Below are 20,337 nucleotides of genomic sequence, written 5' to 3'. Positions count from 1 at the left end.
CGAGCGGTTTCCTGTGGATCCCAGTAAACAATAGTGGGAAAGAGAGTCCTTCGCTGCCAGGCTCTATATTCACACGTCCACAATAGACTGCTAATCCATCACAAACCCTGCATGCTCAATTCACATAACCACCTCCCACATAACAAACAGAACACTGCATAGACCACATGATCAGACTACTGATGTCTAAATATCAAATTGTAGAGTATCAAACAGACACTACATCACAGTGAAGATGGTGGCTAGTCTATCATGATCTGCTTGAAACCAGCCTGTATCGTCCTGATGTTTTTTGGGGTTTTTTTTGCTGAAATGTGCTGATTTCGATTCTGATTGCACTTTTATGTTTTTACTGGTGGATCTAAATTGGGTGGAACTATGTTGAACAAAGCTGACATCAAGTTTTTCCTCACCAATTAGAAACAGGAATTTCCATTGACCACCAGTGAACGAGGTAGCTAGTTAGCATTTTCAACATTTTCCATTTGTTTTGCGCTTTTTTTTATTCTTTGTTTCTTTATGCAGTCACTTTTTTGTAGAGTTCCTGGATGTCAACATTGCTTCAATGATTTGTCACCTATGATAGCCATTCAGTCCCAGTACTGTAATTTAGCAATGCTAACACTATTTGCATGTGTGTTGGCCCAATTCAGTGATCACTAGCAACTCCTGGTTGAACATAACTTTACCTCCGTAATCCGATATCCCTCGCAGTTTCGAAGCCTGTCATGTATCAGAATAAAGCTGCTGTAATGGGGTTGTTTACTTTGTAACTGTCAATCTCTTTGCAGTCTGAAATGCCCATGCAGTTCTGATCAGGAAGTGTGGCTGAGTTTCTCTGGCTTTTAACTCTGTTTGCTTTTTTCTAGCTGTTTTGGTTAATGATAATGATAATGTCTCATACCTTTAAGTATGACTGAGATTTTACTTTTGATATTTACAATCATGTTGACCGCCCTATTCTACATATAGCGTATATTCCCAATAGCCATGTTCCTGGTATATTCAACTAAATTCAACACATATTCAACACATTTAGTAGTTTCTTTTAGTAGTTTCTTTTAGTTTTAGAGCAGGTGTACGTTCACTGGTGGTTTTGGATAGCGAACACACACACACACACACACACTATCTAAACCGCTGATCCTTCTGGGTCGCGTGGGGTACTGGAGCCTTTCCCAGCGGTCATCAGGTAGAAGACCCTGGTTAAACCCTGGATGGACAGGTCACCAGTCCACTGCAGGGCAGACACACAGACATATACCATCACACACACTCACATCTAGGGGCAATTCAGCATGTCCAATAGGCCTGACTGCATGTCTTTGGACTGTGGAACTGGAGCACCCAGAGAAAACCCACACAGACACGGGGAGAACCTGCAAACTCCATACAGAAAGGACCCTGGTTGCCCGGCTGGGGAATCGAACCCAGACCATGTGTAAACCATTCTCACACAAATAACATACTTTAAGTAACATACATAAAAACAACTGCCCTTTAGTGCAGCTGCGTTAGTGTAATGTACTTTATTCACTCATGAACACGTTCGAATCCAGTAAAATTCAAAGTCATTATTCTTCTATGAACAGTGACTTGACGGTTATTTGTTTCCTCCCGCTCACCTCAGTTACTGTCAGATTGTGGAGCGTTGTATCCTGGTTCCTGAGGGGAAAGGGTGGGGCTTTACTAAAGCAGCAGAGCAAAGAGAGCAAATGAGCAGCACTGCTGAAGGTGGCAAAACCCAAGTCAATGCAAACGCTCTGAAAGTCACAGAGCAGTTTAATGCTTAGTGTGTTTAGGTGTAAAACTGTCTGGGTATTGTTTGTTTGTTTACGTGTGCAGGGATTGTTTCTGGCCCCCTGTGACTTCCCCAACAGTCTGTGGAGAAAAGGAGCTGTGAGCCATCATTCTGTCTCTCACGCACACACACACATACCGCACCTGCTGCTTCATACAATGACTTTCCTTCAAACGCTCTCTTACTGTGCACTAATGAGAAGTTCCCACAGTCTGCTCAAAACAAACAAGACAGAGAGAAAGACAGGTGCACTCAAAACAACTGTATTATTTTCATACACATGAATAAACAGCACACAAACAGTAACATCAACCTGCAGACATGCACTTATCCTGTACATTTGGAGTTTGTTTATCATAATTGTGGATAACGCTGCAATATAGAATGAGCCCTCCAAGAAATTATTCAGTTTTTTCATGTGTGCTATTTGCATTCTGACCAAGTCAGGGGCCTGTCTCCGGTGGTGATTCTAGGACTGCATAAATGGGGTGGCCTGGTCAGCCCAGGCACATTTAGGAGGTCAAAACATTTATGTAATTATGAAAAAATTAGCTAGAAAACAAGATGAAGACCCGTTACATTATTTCTGTTTTTATATGAACAAAATCTTAACAATGACATCGGATGAAGGGGTAACTCAACCAAAGCACACTGTTTTGCACACAGTATAGAGACAGAGTAGTAAAATCACTGGAGCATATTACTTTAAAAGGGTACTGAAAAATCCCTACTTATGTAAGACCACTGTTACTGTAGTTTTAATAAAAAAATGACTCAAGTAAGAGTACATAAGTTGTGCAGAAAACTACTCGAGCAATTGAGTTATCTTTTGGAAGGCCGCAATCATAATCTACACATAATTCTGAGTTGACTTGGCTATATTACTGGAAATAATATGTACAAACAACTCTAAAGCCAAACATGACATTAACATGCATTTACGCACAAGAATGTAACTGCTGCACTGTTTAATGTGTGACAGAAAATTTGAAAAACAAGCTGACAAAAGGAAGCCAACTTCAGTCTCATACTCACGCTAAAGCTTAATGAGGAAAAGCATAAAGACATATCAATCAACACAACCACCGCACAGAACCCTGCGGCCGCTCCACACAGTTCACTGAACAATCTACTTAACCTTAGTTAACCCTTGTGTGGTGTTCAGGTCTGTGGGACCCATTTTCAATGTTTACCAACAGAAAAAATGATGTGATTTATTATTATTTCAACCCCAGATTTCTTGTCCTTTGCTCATTTTCTGTGAAGAACATATAAAATAACCCATTTTCAGTGTCTTCACTCTGTTCACCCCCCACACATTTATATTACACATGTGGTGTTGGGTGAACCTGTGGGGAACAAAAGTGTGGAGGTGCTGTGTCCTTCACTCTGTTCTCCTCCTACATGGCCTGATGTTAGTGTGTGTGTGTGTCTGTGTGTGTATGTATTTGTTTATGTGTGCATGTGTGTGTGAGGGTGGACAACATGGACAGGCTGCCGACTGGCTACAGCTGCTAAAGGAGAACCCTACACTGGACACTTGTGATATTTTAAACATCTGGTATTTTTACATAAATGGTTTTGGCTGTATTGATTTAAAAAAACAATAATGCGGTGGGTCCACCAGACCACAAAAACATCAACACCACACATGAGTTAAATAAGGTAACTTTTTTCATGTTATTTATAAATGTCACATTCTCTTTTCTGGTCTTTAAACCTGCATCACTTTTTACTTGACCTTTACTTGATGTCACTCATGTTATTAAAAACTAGTAGTAGCGAAGTTTAAGTACTTTATTAGAAATGAACTAAAAGTACTATGATTTCATTCTACACACAAAAAGTATCGTTACAGGGAATAAAAGTAGTTTGTAACTTTCCACCTCCGATTACTTCCACATCTTTAAAGCTGCACTGTGTATGTTTTATTTGTTAAAACTGAAACTAGTAGTAATACTGAGTCAGGAGGAAAAAATATGGGCAAATATCTGGTGGCCCCTGTCTGGCTACCTTTTTTAGGTGGTCAGTGTATTTTTTATGATGCACAATGCCTACACAGCATCACGATGGCACCATACTAACCACAGTGTTTAGGCAAGGCTATAAACAATAACAAGATTACACATATGTTCATGAGAACACAGGTTAACATAAACCCAACAACCGATGCAACACTTCCATATAAAGCATGCATCCTTTACAAGCCACACATTTACCCTAATGAAGATGACAAATTAAAATCAGACACCTCAAATGTACATAATAAAAACGTAAAAAACACAAACTGTCAAGCATCCTAGTTAAAGCACGCTGCCACAGCAGGTGTGAATTTTTTTTTTCCATTTGTCTCTGATAATAGTTTGCATATCAGAGCCGACAAGGACCCATGCATTAAGCTACTTTCTCTCCCTGTCCCACAAAACTCATTCAACTTGAACATAGTTCTTGACTGGGTTTCAGCTCCTCAGATTCTAATAAGTGAGGCATATGACTCATTTTACAATAGCAGATAATAATCTCTGTTAGCCCAGGTTTAGATACTCAAGCTATAATTCATTCTAATGCAAGCGCACATCAAAATATGATGCTTATGACATGTGAAACATCCAAAGGAGTCCAAAGGAAAGCATTCATAATCATAAACAGCAACACTGAGTGCCTTTACATGCACTCAATAATCCAATCATAATCAAGTTTCTGCAGTTATCCAATTAGTCAAATGGTCATGTAAACACCATACTCCAATCTAAAAATCTGATTAAGAAATCTGATGAAGAGAGCTGGATTTTAGCTCAGTAATCAGATTTCTCAGTGCAGGTGAACTCTTACTCTGATTTCTTTCGGATTTCTCGGTCTGCGCATGTGTGGAACAGACTGCTGTACCGTTGTAGCATTGCAGCGAGATGCAGCAAAACACTTGGAGCGATGCTGAAACCGACAACATTCTTGACAAATTAAAGGATTTAAATATTCTTCATCTTCTAGATAATGTATGATCATATTTTCAATATCAAAAGTGGCACAATAAAAAAGCCACAGCATGAAGTTTGAAATTTTTGTTACCTTTATGTCACAACTTCTTCTGTGAGTTTACTGGCTGGTTGCAATGCAGAAATCTGATTACTGCCTGACTCATGTAGACCCAGAGTTTCCCGATTACTCACGTGTATATAAACATGTTGATCGGGTTACTGTCAAAATCTGATTTTCTGAAGTTATCAGATTATTAAGTACATGTAAACACACTCACTGTCCCCACTGCCACTTTGTTAGTGTTTTACACTCTTACCATCTATGTAATATGATTAGTTTCTTCCATAGAAAAGCAATATTTGTCACACCACAAACGTAACAAAGACAAAAAAGTGACCCAAAAAAGAGCTGCGAGGTTCACTTCTGTCAGAAGGCTTTGACTGGTCAGAAGCTCAACCCTGATTGGTCCAAGAGCTGTTTATGATTCATTAGCAAGTTAGACATGAAGTTGCCATGGTGATGTTACTCAGTAAAAAGCAATTCAGACAGAAAATCCAGGGTTACATCAAATTAATGTTAAAGTTAGCTGGCTTAGCAAGAAATCTTGCTTTGTGAGACTTCAGAGGTTCCAGATTTGTGTTTTGGGTTTGTGTGTGTTTTGAATTAATGTATTCCAAACAATCCAACTAATACCTTTAGTGAAAATAATACAAGCTCTAACTGATAACATTGTGAGCACTTTCTTGTTTTTTAAATATCGCAATTTTTATTGTAAGAAAACAAAAATGTTGCAATGTGACTTTTCCCCCATATTGTTCAGTCCTAACACACACACACACACACACACTCAAATGCCTACGTAAGCATACATATTCACAGACACACCCATACAAGCCCTTACAGGTAAACTTATCTCCATGTAATTACACAAGGCTGCGATAAACACACCACACAGTAATGTTACAATGGGGGATTTTCACTTTTGCAACCCCTGCTATTAAAACCTTAAGGAGTGCTTTTCCCTCCCGATGAAACGCTGCCCTTGAGAGCTAAAAATTCTTTGTTTGTTTTAAAAGCTCTTTCACTCACTGCAGCTTTGACCTTCTGGGCCTGACCTTTAACCTGGGACATCTGTACCCAGTCATTTGACACATCTAAAAACTAAATCATGTGTGTATTTTTTAGAGATGCATGGAAAATAATATTGAAGTGAGGACCCGACAGTCTGTTGTTCTTAAAGTGATCTAAAACATAACTGAAAAGCAGAAATGCATTTCCCAACACACAACTTATTACGTAAGTGAGGAATTAAAGTGTGGATACATACGCTAAGTTTCTAGTTCATTAGGTAAACCTACCTTGTACAAACACGCACTGGACAATCTGTGGAACAGCCTCCCACAAGACGTACAGCAAGCATCCTCAGCAGCTTAATAGCAGCTTAAACTTGTCTTTCCACATCAGCATTGCTCTAGTTTAATTTAGTGTAGAATTTGACATTTTATGAGCAATTATTTAACCCCTTAAAAACCCAGGCTTACTACACACTAGAGCGTATCAAGTAGTAATTACAGGGACTTCAATGCAAACTCCAGCAGCACTGCTGTGTCTGATCCACTCAGACCAGGACAACATACACTAACACACCACCACGTCAGTGTTACTGCAGTGCTGAGAATGATCCACCACCCAAATAGTACCTGCTCTGTGAGGGTCCATGGGGGTCCTGACCACTGAAGAACAGGGTAAAAGGGGGCTAACAAAGTATGCAGAGAAACAGATGGACTACAGTCTGTAACTGTAGAACTACAAAGTGCACCTATATAGTAAGTGGAGCTGATAAAATGGACAATGAGCATGGAAACAATATATATATACACACACATACCGATATATACACATATATATATATATATATATATATATATATATATATATATAAAGAGACATTGCATGTTACAAAGGAAAACATGCTGCTTAAAATAGCTAAAAATAGCTAAAAAATAGCTAAAAATTAGTCATTAGTCAAAAAATAGCTAAAAATTAGTCATTTGCGATTCAGCCACATCCATACTTGACAAATAGTCGACTATTTGATTGTAGAAGCTAGAATTTCAAAACTTACATAGCACACTGTTTAGGAAGTATGGAGCTGTTTGAGACTCTGCCTGGATTTGATGCTACTTCTGACTGAAACACAGACATCTGAAGCATGTATGTCATTCAAATGACATTCTTTAGACTTTCACATTGCAGTTTTACAGTGAATCATATCATGAGTACTTTATTTCAAGCCTATGATATTACTGATGGAGTTGTGTAGCCTGTTAAATATCTTCTAGCCTGTTAGCTAGTTGACCAGCCTCATTCTAGTTAGGGAAATAAGTTGTCAGCCCCTCAGTTTAAACTAAAACAGGATGCTTGCTTCATCAGTTCACTTTGTGGTCCATGCATGCAGCATTGGAGTCAAGAATTAACCTATTACCTAACAGCACAAGGAGTTTTTTTTATAATGGCTTCAAAGCCAGCTCAGCCAATCAGATTTTAGGACCAGAACTATTTATTTTATAGAAGTTATTTTATCATTGTGCTTTGAGTTGACTTTTAATGTCAACCACTGCCATCACTGGAAAAGGCCTGCCATATAAGACCTCCTCTGACCAGATATGATTTGAGTGGTGGATCATTCTAACCACAGCAGTGAAACCAGCTTGGTAGTGTGTTTTATAGGGGAGTGTCAGATGCAGTATTGATGCAAGTTTTCACAAATTAATGGTCCACCAACAAAATCCATCCATTCCACCACCTTGTTGGTATCACCAAAAAGAGACCACCAAGGTTTTATTACACACTTCTATGACCTAAGAGCAGCTCAGCAGGTTTGCATTGAAGTACCTGTAGTTACTGAATATTAAGGCTTAGTATGTAATAAACCTGGAATTTTAAGCGGTTATTGAAAATTGGCGGGTAAGCTTTGTCATGCCATAAGGAACTTTAGATAAATCTTAAAAGTCTCAGGTTTCTGGTATTTTGAGCCTTACTGGTACATCAGGCTTTAGTAGTATCAGATTGTACCTCAAATTCCTTACATGACAGGGCTCATAAGAAACTTGCTTTCTCACTCGAATCGATGGTATCTCACTTTTGACAGAGGAGGTGTTTGGTTGGAATGTTGCGCTCGTGATTGTGAAAGGAATAAATCCAGATCTCTTACGTCAACCTACTAAACCATGTCTCAAACATCAGGCTGGTGTACCAGGAAAAGAGTACGGAAGACTCCAGTTGTGTGCAACTGTAGATGTAAAGACGCCCCCCTGCAGACAGACGTCTAGACACTGCTGTCTGTCATAGTGTACCTGGGTTAGGTGCGCGCTGTGATTCAGCTGCTGCGTGTGCATGCGGGAGCGTGTTTACTTCTCCAGCATGTTTGTGAACTTCTAGAGTTGAATGTGTTGACTCTTGTATAAAAACCTGGGTGGCAGGTTTTCATGTCCAATGAAAGAAGCCTTGGGGGCAATGAGTTGGCAGAACTGTTTACAATAAAACTCCTGTATGTGTACACATATCACGTTTGTTTTTCTACCTTCTTAGGACTTGTGGTCGTAGTACAGCCACATGCATGTCCTATATGTCCTATAGTGTATATATATAATTTCCGGAGGTTTCTTTTGGTCCATTGATCATGAAATTTACATACAATGTAAAGACCAACAGGAACTTTCAAATTATGTCAAAAACTGAAAAAGCAGCGATATATATATCAGCCCATTTTATCAGCTCCACTTATTATATAGGTGCACTTTGTAGTTCTACAATTACAGACTGTAGTCCATCTGTTTCTCTGCATACTTTGTTACCTGTTCTTCAGTGGTCAGGACCCCTATGGACCCTCACAGAGCAGGTACTAGAACTCTTTGGTGAAAATTTGGCTCCTCATGTTTTCAGAAAGATGGGATGAGGGTGTGATCCCAATAACACCTCAACCACCGTGAAGTACAGGGGTGGGTGCATCATGACAAAGGTGCTGCTGCTCTGGAAACACTATTGGTGCATCAAAGAATTGGAGTTATGTACCAGGACATATTGGAAGAAAATGTAATCTCTTTGGCCAAGAAACCGAATCTGGGGAGAAGGTGGACAAGACAATGACCCCAACCATACAGCCAAAATAACTCCATAAAGGTTTCTAACAAAGGTGAAGGTGCTTGCATGGCCTAGCCAATCTCCTGACTTGATTCCCATGGAAACATTTGTAGGATTTAGAAATTGCGAGTTCAACAGATGGACTCTCATAACCTGAAACTGAAAACGGTTTGCTGGCCGGGGCCAAAATAAAATCGCAATGCTACAAACAGATAATGACTTCTTACTGTAGATTTCTGAAAGCTGTAACTGCCAACAACAACGACTTTTCAACCAAGTGCCAATGCTATTAATTTGTGATGTCTGAATACTTTTTCCCTTCTCATTTTCATTTTCATGTTTGTGCTTATGAACACTCCTTTTGTTGTTCACATTATAAGCCTAAAGTTAAAAGGCATTATGTGTGTGAACCTGTAGTGGGTATATGCACTGAATGTAAATCAAAACTGTCTGAACACTTGTTTCTCCTCATTGCAGGTTGTTTTTGCTCCTGCTGCCGTTTCAGGGTGTCAAACTCAACCACTAAAAAGGCCATATTAAAAATCTCAACAAATCTGTGGGTCGACTGTGTTTTTATTAACGCTTTAACATTTTGCCATGACCCCAACTGGCCATTGTCTGTTCAAAATATGCCAAAACTACAATGGCAAAAAAGGCACTGAATACTTGACTGATTCAAAAATAATTTTAAACAAAAACAAATTGTTTTATATAAAACAATAGACTACATTAGCTGCATGTCAGTGTTAAACCCCTTTAAATGTTCCCAGTGTACAGTAGGTTTTTAAAACTGCCCATTCGCTTGAACTGGACACCTGGCACCTGTTTTTGTTTTTTTGTTTTTTGTGGTGCCGTCCCATAGATCGTTGTTGGGGAGGGGGTGGGAGCACACATTACATTGCAGTGCATGCTGGGAACTATAGTGCAGCTGATGGTGAAATTGGCTAATATTAATAGAAAATTAAAATAATTTTGCAGGCCGAATAGGATTGAGCCACGGGCCTGACTCGGCTTGCAGGCCTTGTGTTTGACACATGGGCTCTAACTGGTTCACCCTGCACATTATACACACTGCTATATCAAACTAGTATAAAACATGTTGATGGTCTACTGTACCTGTCGCCAGATCACCCTCTTCTCATCTGATTACATTCAATCATGTTTCAATTCTTTCCCAACATATGCTAATCAATTGAGGTTCACCAGATAATTTGTGCATCTATAGAAGACTATGCAAATAAAGTGAGATCAAAACCAGCAGTTAATCCGAAGTACTCAGTATGTATGCATAAAAAACTGCCTCATGTTATTTGAAGTTGTGTATCATCATTTTCATTTCTGTATCAACCAATGAAACCTGAGCGGAGTGACTGACAGGTGCGGCTCCAAATCAGTTTCTTCAGCCTTGCTACCGACTTACGCAACTAACCAATGAAAGAGGCTGCAAGCATCTCTTCGAAATTTAAAAATGCCGCCATCTGGGAGGGTTTTGTTACTACACAGGAAACCACCAAAAACACAAAACAGGCTGCTAGAGAAAACCACAACGTATTCCTAAAAATACCCACACTCTGTCCACGCTGTCATGTAGGCAATACTGCTGACAGCAATAGCCTACATACTGTACACACACAGCAGACCTGCACATACACAAACACATACGTTACATTTTTGTCAGACACTAAGTACGTTAATGCTCTGTATCAGCAACCCTATCATTACCCTTTTTTCATGCTCAGCTGTCTGATAACACTACCTGAATATCTGCTGGTCTTTGAACAACAGATATGGCACCAGATAGAAGGATAAGGTGCAAAGATACGGCCAAACCTATCAGATAACTCAAACCTGTAAGACTCAACAACACACTCCTTTAAACACAACAAAAACAGCACTGAAGAGAGCACACAGCTTTTAATGGACTGATATGACACAAGTGTGCACTGGCAGCCCGAGCATCTATCAAGATCTCCACCAGTTTCACTCAACTGACCAATGAGAGAAGATATAGCATAACTTTGAAGGTCAAAAGTGCAGCCACCCAGTAGATGTACATGTAAATGTTATCCTTCACAACATGACTGACCAGCTTTACTCCTGGACACTGGGCTCATGAGCATACATAGAAAGTCTGGAAATATTTAAACATTTAAAAACTTATTTCCACATCTATATGAAATATGAAATATCTGAGGATAGTTCTGGTGTCAAAGTGATACGGAGATGCTACGGAAGTCCACTTCAGAGAGAAAGAGCCCACAAAGTGTGTAGATATTTTGTCATTAACTACGCACTTAGAAGAATTTTTTCTTTGGGCGAAAAATCTGAACATCTTTTTGAACGAATTGAGATATTTGTAAGCTGAAAATAGCAAATCTACAGCACTAAGAGGCCTTATTTTAGCTCCGCATTGTTTTTCAACGCAATCATGTTTCCTCCAAACTGGTAGAACCCTAAGAGCATATTTGTCGTTGGCGCCCCCTGCAGGCACATACATGTAATGGAGTCAAAATAAAAAGAAGTTACACAGCTCCATCTGCTGGACACAGTGGTGAAGTTACTTCTGGACGACTTAGTGTGTTCGTATCTCGGCCTGTTTGCATTTTCTGTTGCAAAATTTTCCATTAACGAATTACAGCGACACTGTAGTGAACGAATGGCGTTGTTCTTACACGTTCACTCACGAAATTTGCTTCATGGTCAGTCACTACAGCACAGGCCGTGTGTAGGGAGGGAAAGTGCAGTCCTGCGCCATCAGCTGACTGCGTTTAAAACAAACCACTTCTTTCGAAATATGGACATTTTAATTTTAAAATACAGATTATTGCTGGGACAGTAGATTTTGCAACCATACAAGCTAGCTGCGAATTCAGTGTAACAGCAGAATATTGTTGAGCCATAGAACTTTTACGATTAAAATACTATTGAACTACAAATCCCGTAGTCGCTTCGTGGGATGCGTGATCATGACGCCATCCGCGCGACATACGTTTTGGTCCGTTCAGGAGAATCGTTTTGTCTTTTACGGTAAATTATTTGAAACATAGTCTCAAAACATAGCTAAATGTGCATTACTTACATTTCATCGTTAACCTGCGTTTTAAACTGAAACAGACCACTTTCGAGAAGTCCTTGTACTGATGGCCACTGTGAAGAAATGTTTCATACACATACATACATACATACATACATACATAAATAAATAAATAAATAGTGTGCTGTGTGACATATACATAATAGGGAAATGAAACATGAGAATAGACAATTAGACTTGAGGCTAAATCTCAAATACGTCTCTGCTCCCTATACAGTGCGCTACACCTAAAAAAGTGCACTAAATGTTAGACTGAAAGTCATGCAGATTTGGATACAGATATCCGTCCACTGGCCCCTTCATAAAGTACCTCCTTGTATATACACTTCATGTCCATTTTATCAGCTCCACTTACTATATAGGTGTAGTTCTACAGTTACAGACTGTAGTCCATCTGTTTCTCTGCATACTTTGTTAGCCCCCTTTTACCCTGTTCTTCTGTGGTCAGGACCCCCACAGACCCTCACAGAGCAGGTACTATTTGGGTGGTGGATCATTCTCAGCACGCAGTAACACTGACGTGGTGGTGGTGTGTTAGTGTGTTTTGCGCTGGTCTGAGTGGATCAGACACAGCAGTGACCACCAACCAAAAATATCCAGCCAACAGCGTCCTGTGGGCAGCGTCCTGTGACCACTGATGAAGGACTAGAGGATGAGCAACACAAACTGTGCAGCAACAGATGAGCTACTGTCTCTGACTTTACGCCCGCAAGGTGGACCAACAAGGAGTTGAAAACTCCAGCAGCACTGCTGTGTCTCATCCACTCGCACCAGCACAACGCACACCAGCACACCACCACCACGCCTGTGTTACTGCAGTGAGAATGATCATTTTGAATCATTTTGAATGAACATTTTTGTGACATTGTTCCACAATTTTTTCCTCTGCCCATCTTTGCTTCTGAGAGACTCTGCCTCTCTAAAATGCTCTTTTTATTTATTATTGCTTTTAATTGCTGCTCAAGCTGTTTTTTTATTAGTACCACTTACTTTTCCAGCCTTTTGTTGCCCCTGTCCCAACTTTTTTTGCGATGCATTGCTGCCATCAAGGTCTAAATGAGTTAATATGGTTTTCATGCCCTTTACATTGTGTGTAAATTTAATGAAGAAAGAACCAAAAGAAGCAGCCCGAAATGAATTGGAAAAAAGTCTGGTTATATCTATTTATATATATATTCTATTCCCTGTGTTTTTCCCATGAACAGTGGGGTATTCTCTTTTATTTAGTTTATGTAAGACCTGTGATCAAGGGGACACTTTTCGCAATAAACTCAACTGTGTGGCATTTTTTGCTAATAAAAATTGATATGATCATTATACATACTCTCAGGGCCGGAGTGGCACTTGTTTTCAGAACAGTAACTGTATTTCTCCTGCTACAAACACACAGCATTGCCTTCGTACAACACAACTTTTTCTAAACTGTGCATTTTCATCTTCTGTTTTATGTTACTCTTATCTCTTATTTATTTATATGCTATACTGAAATAAACAGGGTGGCTAGATAGTGATGAAATGAAAACTGACAATGTTTTTATCTTAAATGTGATACAGTACTGACAGTCAATGTGCTACAAACGATGCTGAGTAACTCAAATTATCATCCTGTCAGCATTTCTTACTGCCCACCTGCTCAGAAATCCACCATCTTCCTTAACTAGCTTTTTCATACCTCAGTTCTCTGCAGTTCTGACCGCTACTGCCCATATTCACATAATTCACCTATGGAAGGCGTTAAACTCAGTGGAGCTCTGTCTGCTGTGTGAGCAGCACAACGTCGTCGCGCTTCATTTGATAATCTCTCGAGGCTGATTTTGGAATTTCCGTTCCACCTTAAATAGTGCCGCATTTACACGCCAGCGACCGAACATGCGTCTGAAAGTGCTACATTTACATTTACATTTACATCATTTAGCAGACGCTCTTATCCAGAGCGACTTACAAAAAGTGCTTTGTCTATCCAGAGAAAGAATCTTCGCTAGCTACCGATAGGTTAGAGAGAAAGTCAGTCCTAAGCTCAGATACTGGTAGAATCAGAAGGTCATTGACACCTAGTGAAAAAGGAACAGAGTTAAACACAGAACAGTGCAATACAATACAATACATAAGTGCTGTACAATACATTACAATCAATACTTAATTTAGTGCTCATTTAAGTGCTGAATAAACAGGTGTGTCTTCAGTCTGCGTTTGAAGACAGCGAGAGACTCTGCTGTACGGACAGCCAGTGGGAGTTCGTTCCACCACCTGGGTGCCAGCACAGAGAACAGTCTAGTTGCTTGCCTTCCACGCGCCTTGAAGGATGGCGGGTCAAGCCGAGCTGTACTCGAAGCTCGAAGGGCTCGTGGTACAGTTCGAGATTTGACCATTGCCATCAAGTAGGGAGGGGCTGGTCCATTTTTGGCCTTGTAGGCAAGCATAAGGGTTTTAAATCTGATGCGTGCAGCTACAGGAAGCCAGTGAAGGGAGCGCAGCAGTGGGGTGACGTGGCTGAACTTTGGGAGATTGAAGATGAGTCTTGCTGCTGCATTCTGGATGAGTTGCAGAGGCCTGATGGCCTGCATCGGAAGACCAGCCAAGAGCGAGTTGCAGTAGTCAAGCCTTGAGATGACAAAAGACTGCACTAGCACCTGAGTGGCCTCTCTCGAGAGAAAGGGTCGGATCCTCCGGATGTTGAACAGCAGAAATCTGCATGACCGAGTTAGGTTCACAATGTGAGTCGAGAACGATAACTGGCCATCCAAAACCACACCAAGACTTCTTGCCTCTGCTGACGGGACAATCAGAGAGTTCTCGAATGAGATGGCAAGATCTTGATGAGGACCTGTAGTTGCAGGGATGAACAGTAGCTCAGTCTTGCTAGGATTGAGCTTCAGGTGGTGAGCTGCCATCCATGAAGAGATGTCAGACAGACATGCCGAGATCCGACTGGAAACCTGTGTGTCCGAGGGTGAGAAAGAAAGCATTAGTTGAGTGTCATCAGCATAACAGTGATAAGAGAAGCCATGAGATGATATTACATTGCCAAGAGAGCTAGTGTAAAGAGAAAAGAGAAGAGGACCTAGCACCGAGCCTTGTGGGACACCAGTGGAGAGCCTGCATGGAGAGGATATGGACCCTCTCCATGTTACCTGATAAGAGCGATCCTCCAGATAGGACTTGAACCACTTCCACGCAGAGCCAGTGATTCCAAGGTTGGTGAGGACATCCAGAAGGATTGTGTGGTTGACCGTGTCAAAAGCTGCTGAGAGGTCAAGAAGAATCAGGACAGATGACATACTGGCTGATCTTGCTGACTGGAGCTTCTCTGTCACTGCTATAAGAGCAGTTTCTGTTGAGTGCGCTGGTTTGAAGCCAGACTGGTTGGGGTCCTGGAGCTGGTTCTGCGTGAGAAAGAGAGACAGTTGATTATAGACTGCACGTTCAAGAATTTTTGAAAGGAAAGAAAGGAGTGATACCGGTCTGTAGTTGTTGACATCAGAGCTGTCAAGCGAGGGCATCATTTAAGGTGGAACGGGAAATGAGAATTAGACGCTAACTTAAACTGCATTTAATGTCTATCCACTGTACGAGTTCCTTCTCTCTCATACACACCGTCCTGTCCTAATAGTCTAACCTGTCGTGTTTCTCTCCCTTAGATCTGCACTGTATTTATTCAAATGGCGTCCCGTATCAGTTCAAAACGGAAATCGTCTTTTAGCTTAAAGAATGACTCCGTATTTTACGGGACGGTTGGCAAAGGCAGACTATGATTAAGCAGGTCTCCTCATGTCCCTAATGCAAACATACAGTATTTGCAAACTGTACACGAGTGTATATTTCAGCCTGAAAAGCAGCGGCTGACTAAAAACATGTTTACAATAGCTAACTAACTCCATCCAAATAAGCAAGCTGACCTTAGCTAACTTAACTAACTATTCAACTAGCTAACTAACTGCTTTTCTAACTGTCAGAGCTGGTTTATGAGGAGCCCGGCCGCTTCCTATTCCCCCCGTTATATCAAAAACAGGACTGCCAAACAGCAGAGGGCGCCCGCGAGTGAGTCCTCAATGAATGGGAGTAAATGGCGCTCAATGGCTAAAAACGAAAAGTTAAAATAGTTTCTAATCACTGAACCAGAACTTCCTTTTAATTTTAGAAAGTAGAAGGATGTATTTCACTAAAAAAGCAAAGAAATCTCACCTGTATGTTTCCGTTTTTTACAGCAAACGGGTTTTGGGCAGCAGGAGGCGGGCATTACTGCTAGAGCGTGATGATTGATTGGCGAGCGGAGCAGCTCATTGGCTGTTCGCGCTCACCGACGTCATGAACGTACATGAGGTTCAAAAGCTCTTAAAAATATAACAGTTGTATTAAAATGTTTTATGCTACTCAATGTTCAGGAAATTATTGCATTCTTTTACATGAAAAATGTTTAAGCATTTATAAACTATGATTTTGCTCAAATGCGCCATATCAACCCATTAATTTTGGACTCATTCGGGAGCGCCCTCTGGCGTTTGAGAAAACCGGAAGACATTGTCGAGCGGCAATTCTCCTCTCTACAAGTTCTCTGTAACTGTCTTGACTACAAAGAGCTAAAACAGCGCGAATATAATGAACTGCGTTCAAAAGTAACAGTCATTACGAAAAATGTTAAATAATGGGTTGATATTTTGACTAAAATATAAGAATATAACTTTGTAAGAATATAAATAGACTCGCTTTTAACCAATGGCACCACAGTTCCTGCCCTCTTTTGGAGGAAATGTAAAACTGCAGAAAAAATAAAGGACACGAAACTCCGGCTGGTGACTGGCATAAAGAAAAGTGATTGACAACGAAAGTGTTGTTTTTTTTTAATTTGATTGTTCGGACTCTAAAATGATTGACAGGTGCCCCGCCCACTCGTGCTTTGGTATGAGGGAAATAAACGCTAGCCCTCTCGTGGCTGATTGCCTTATTTGGTCATTATGTATTCAATGACTCATGCGGTATGCCCAAATATGGGCATGCCGATGACGTCACAATAGGAAAGCCGGGGTATATAAATGCTCACACCGCGCAGGAGACGGCGTTTTGTGTTTGACACTTCATCTGCAAGTTTTTGGTTCTTGATTCTCCTGAAAAAAATTCCGGGGTACAGATATGGAGAAAGAGAACTACCAGAAGAGGAACTGCGAAGCACAGAAGCTTCTTTTGGGCCACTGATGGTGATGCTGAACTATCGTGATGGCTCTGCGATGGTGTGTGGGCCTGCTGGTAGAGAGGACAGCGGTTGTGTTCTCCCCAAACTTTGGGAGAAAGAGCACAAAACCACGAAGAACCCTGCGAAGAAGCCAAGGCCCACCAAGTTTCCACCACAGCTTGTGAAGAGTGAAGCTAGAGGCTCGTTTGTTTGTCGAGGCGCAGCCATCAATACCGGACCTCCTGTGGAGGCTGTTTTAAGGAGGCCCCAGCCACCGGGAAGCTCCAGGAAGTCCATCTTCGCCCAGGCCGCAGCACTCGGGCACAGACCACAGGCAAGCTTGCTGGACTTGACAATACAGGGTGTAGCTGTTACACCGATGGCACGTTACAATACTGCTGGAGATAAAGATATGAGGGTCACCCCGCCTCTTCCTCCACCACCCGTACTTCAGCCAAGCCCTCCTCCTCAGCCGTGTCCCCACCGGGCCAGGCAGCGGGCCACACCAGCCAGCAAGCCGAGAGTGCAGATCGATCGGCAGCAGACCTTCAGACCGATGCCATACACCTGGTCTAAGTGGTGCAGCCGAGGTCCTCTACTGTCCATCGGAATGATGAGAGCCCATAATTCTCAGGGGACATTCAGTCGACCCCATCTGCTGCCCTGATGCCCGAGACAGACGCTTTTCATTACTACAGAAGCAACGGTTAAATAAATAAATGAATGCATTGTGTTCTGAAGTCTTTTTTCTGTTATTTGCAAGAGCATTAAAGATTATTAGTATGTTCATTTTTTATAGTTTAGTTTTCTCTCCTGAAGCACAGTTTAATCTCATGTAGGTTGTTATAGTGAACATTAGACTTTGATTGTCTGAACATCATAACGAAGTAGCTTCTCACAAAATTTGTCGGTTCTTTAAAAAGTACCAGATTAAAAATGTAAATTCCATCAGTATTGTTTACTACGCAAAATGTTTGATATTATAAAGCCTCACCAAGTGCAAGCAGTGTTTTTGTAAACCATTTTAATAAATACACATATATAAACAGAGCAGGGAACAAATCTGTAGTCCTGGCTTTAAAATGGTCTTGTGCCATTGGAAAATGCCGTTTGCCTCTTTAGACACTTGTTCCAGGGACACAGAAATACGATCATGCTCTGTCCTTTTCTAAGTGTAACATAAATTAAGTTTATTTAAAAATAAACATCTGTATAATATTTTTATAATCCCTGCTAAGAGAACTAACATAGACTAGCTTAGACAATTTTAGACCAGTGTGGAATTCAAACTGGTGTTTGTTGGTTTTTTCAGCAGGGAAACCTGTTTAATAAATAATAGATACCAGATAAGAGACTCATATGATTCTTATTTGTTCCTGCAGACCTTCAAGTTGTTGCTCAGGGAAGGGGCAATGTGAGGATCCGGAATATGGAACGTGATCTCTGTGAGGCTCAAACAGAAAGAGGTCACTGTGTCCGTCGGTCTGTAAAGGTAATGAAGTAATGCATTAGTCTTTTATGTAGAAATGGACAATTAATCATCAGGGGTGTGATGCCTTGACGAATATTAAAGTGTGCCCAGTGTTAAAGTGTCTTTGGCACGGTTGGTCCTGGTGCTGTGTTGGACAGTCATGCTGTAGTCCATGTTTCATGAGGTCTCTTTTTCTACAAAGAACTTTTCTACAATAGAACCCGTTATGGTGCTATAAAGAACCATGTTTTGCTTTGCCCACATTTATTTTGTCCTTTTTTAAATTTAATAGAAAATTCTTGTAAAAATTGAAATGATATTGCATAGACCACTTCATAAAATGACTGGTCACCATATTATACTTGCAAATAATTGTATTTATTGAGTTAATTCATATAAACAGTTCAACTTCAATTCAACTTCAATTCAATTCAGATTGCATTTGTCCATATGATGGTGACAAGGCTTGTTAAAAAAATGTAGGCTGTTATGATGCTGAAGTTACAACTTACACACACACCAGCTGAGATACAACCCCAATTCCAAAAATGTCAGGACGCTTTGTACAATGAGCATGGAACACATATCAGATGTTGAAAGGGAGATATTTTACCACTTCATGAAAAACAGCTGGAGGAGCAATTTGCAACTAACTCACATGACAGGATATAAAAAGAGCATTTTAGAGAGGCAGAGTCTCTCAGAAGCAAAGAGGAGCAGAGGTTCACTAATTTGCAATAAACTGTGTCTAAAAATTGTGGAACAATTTCAGAAAAATATTCCTGAATGTGAAATTGTGAAGACTTTGGACATCCCACCATCGACAGTACATAATATCATCAAATGATTCAGAGAATCTGGAGAAACCCCTGTACACAAGGGACAAGGCTGGCGGTCAATATTTGATGCTCATGATCTTTTGGCCCTCAGGCGGCACTGCATTAAAAACAGGCATGATTCTGTACTGGAAATCACTGCATGGGCTCAGGAACACTTCCAGAAATCACTGTCAGTGAACACAGTTTACCAAGCAATCCACAAATGCAAGTTAAAGCTGTATCATGCAAAGAAGAAGCCATATGTCGACACAATCCAGAAACGCTGCTGTCTTCTCTGGGCCAAAGCTCATTTAAAATGGACTGAGGCAAAATGGAAAACTGCTCTGGGGTCAGATGAATCAAAATTTGAAATTCTTTTTGGAAATCACAGACACTGTGCCCTGTGGACTCAAGAGGAGAGGGACCATCCAGCTTGTCATCAGCGCACAGTTCAAAAGCCTACATCTGTGATGGTATGGGGATGCATTAGTGCCTTACACATCTGGAACAGCACTATCAATGTTGAACAGTATATAGAGGTTTTAGAACAGCATATGCTCCAATCCAGGCAGCGTCTCTTTCAGGGAAGGCCTTTTTCAGCAAGGCAACACTAAACCACATACTGTGTCCATCACAACAGCACGGCTTCGCAGAAGAAGAGTCTAGGTGCTGAACTGGCCGGCCTGCAGTCCAGACCTTTCACCAGAAGAAAACATTTGGCGCATCATGAAACCATGAAGACCCAGGACTGTAGAGCAGCTAGAATCCTACATCAGACAAGAATGGGACAACATTCCTCTCCCAAAACTCCAGCAATTGGTCTCCTCCCTTCCCAGACGTTTACAGACTGTTGTTAAAAGAAGAGGG

This window comes from Colossoma macropomum, unplaced genomic scaffold (assembly GCF_904425465.1).
Source record: "Colossoma macropomum unplaced genomic scaffold, Colossoma_macropomum, whole genome shotgun sequence".
Classification (NCBI taxonomy): domain Eukaryota; kingdom Metazoa; phylum Chordata; class Actinopteri; order Characiformes; family Serrasalmidae; genus Colossoma; species Colossoma macropomum.
Note: the sequence above shows the minus strand (reverse complement) of the source record.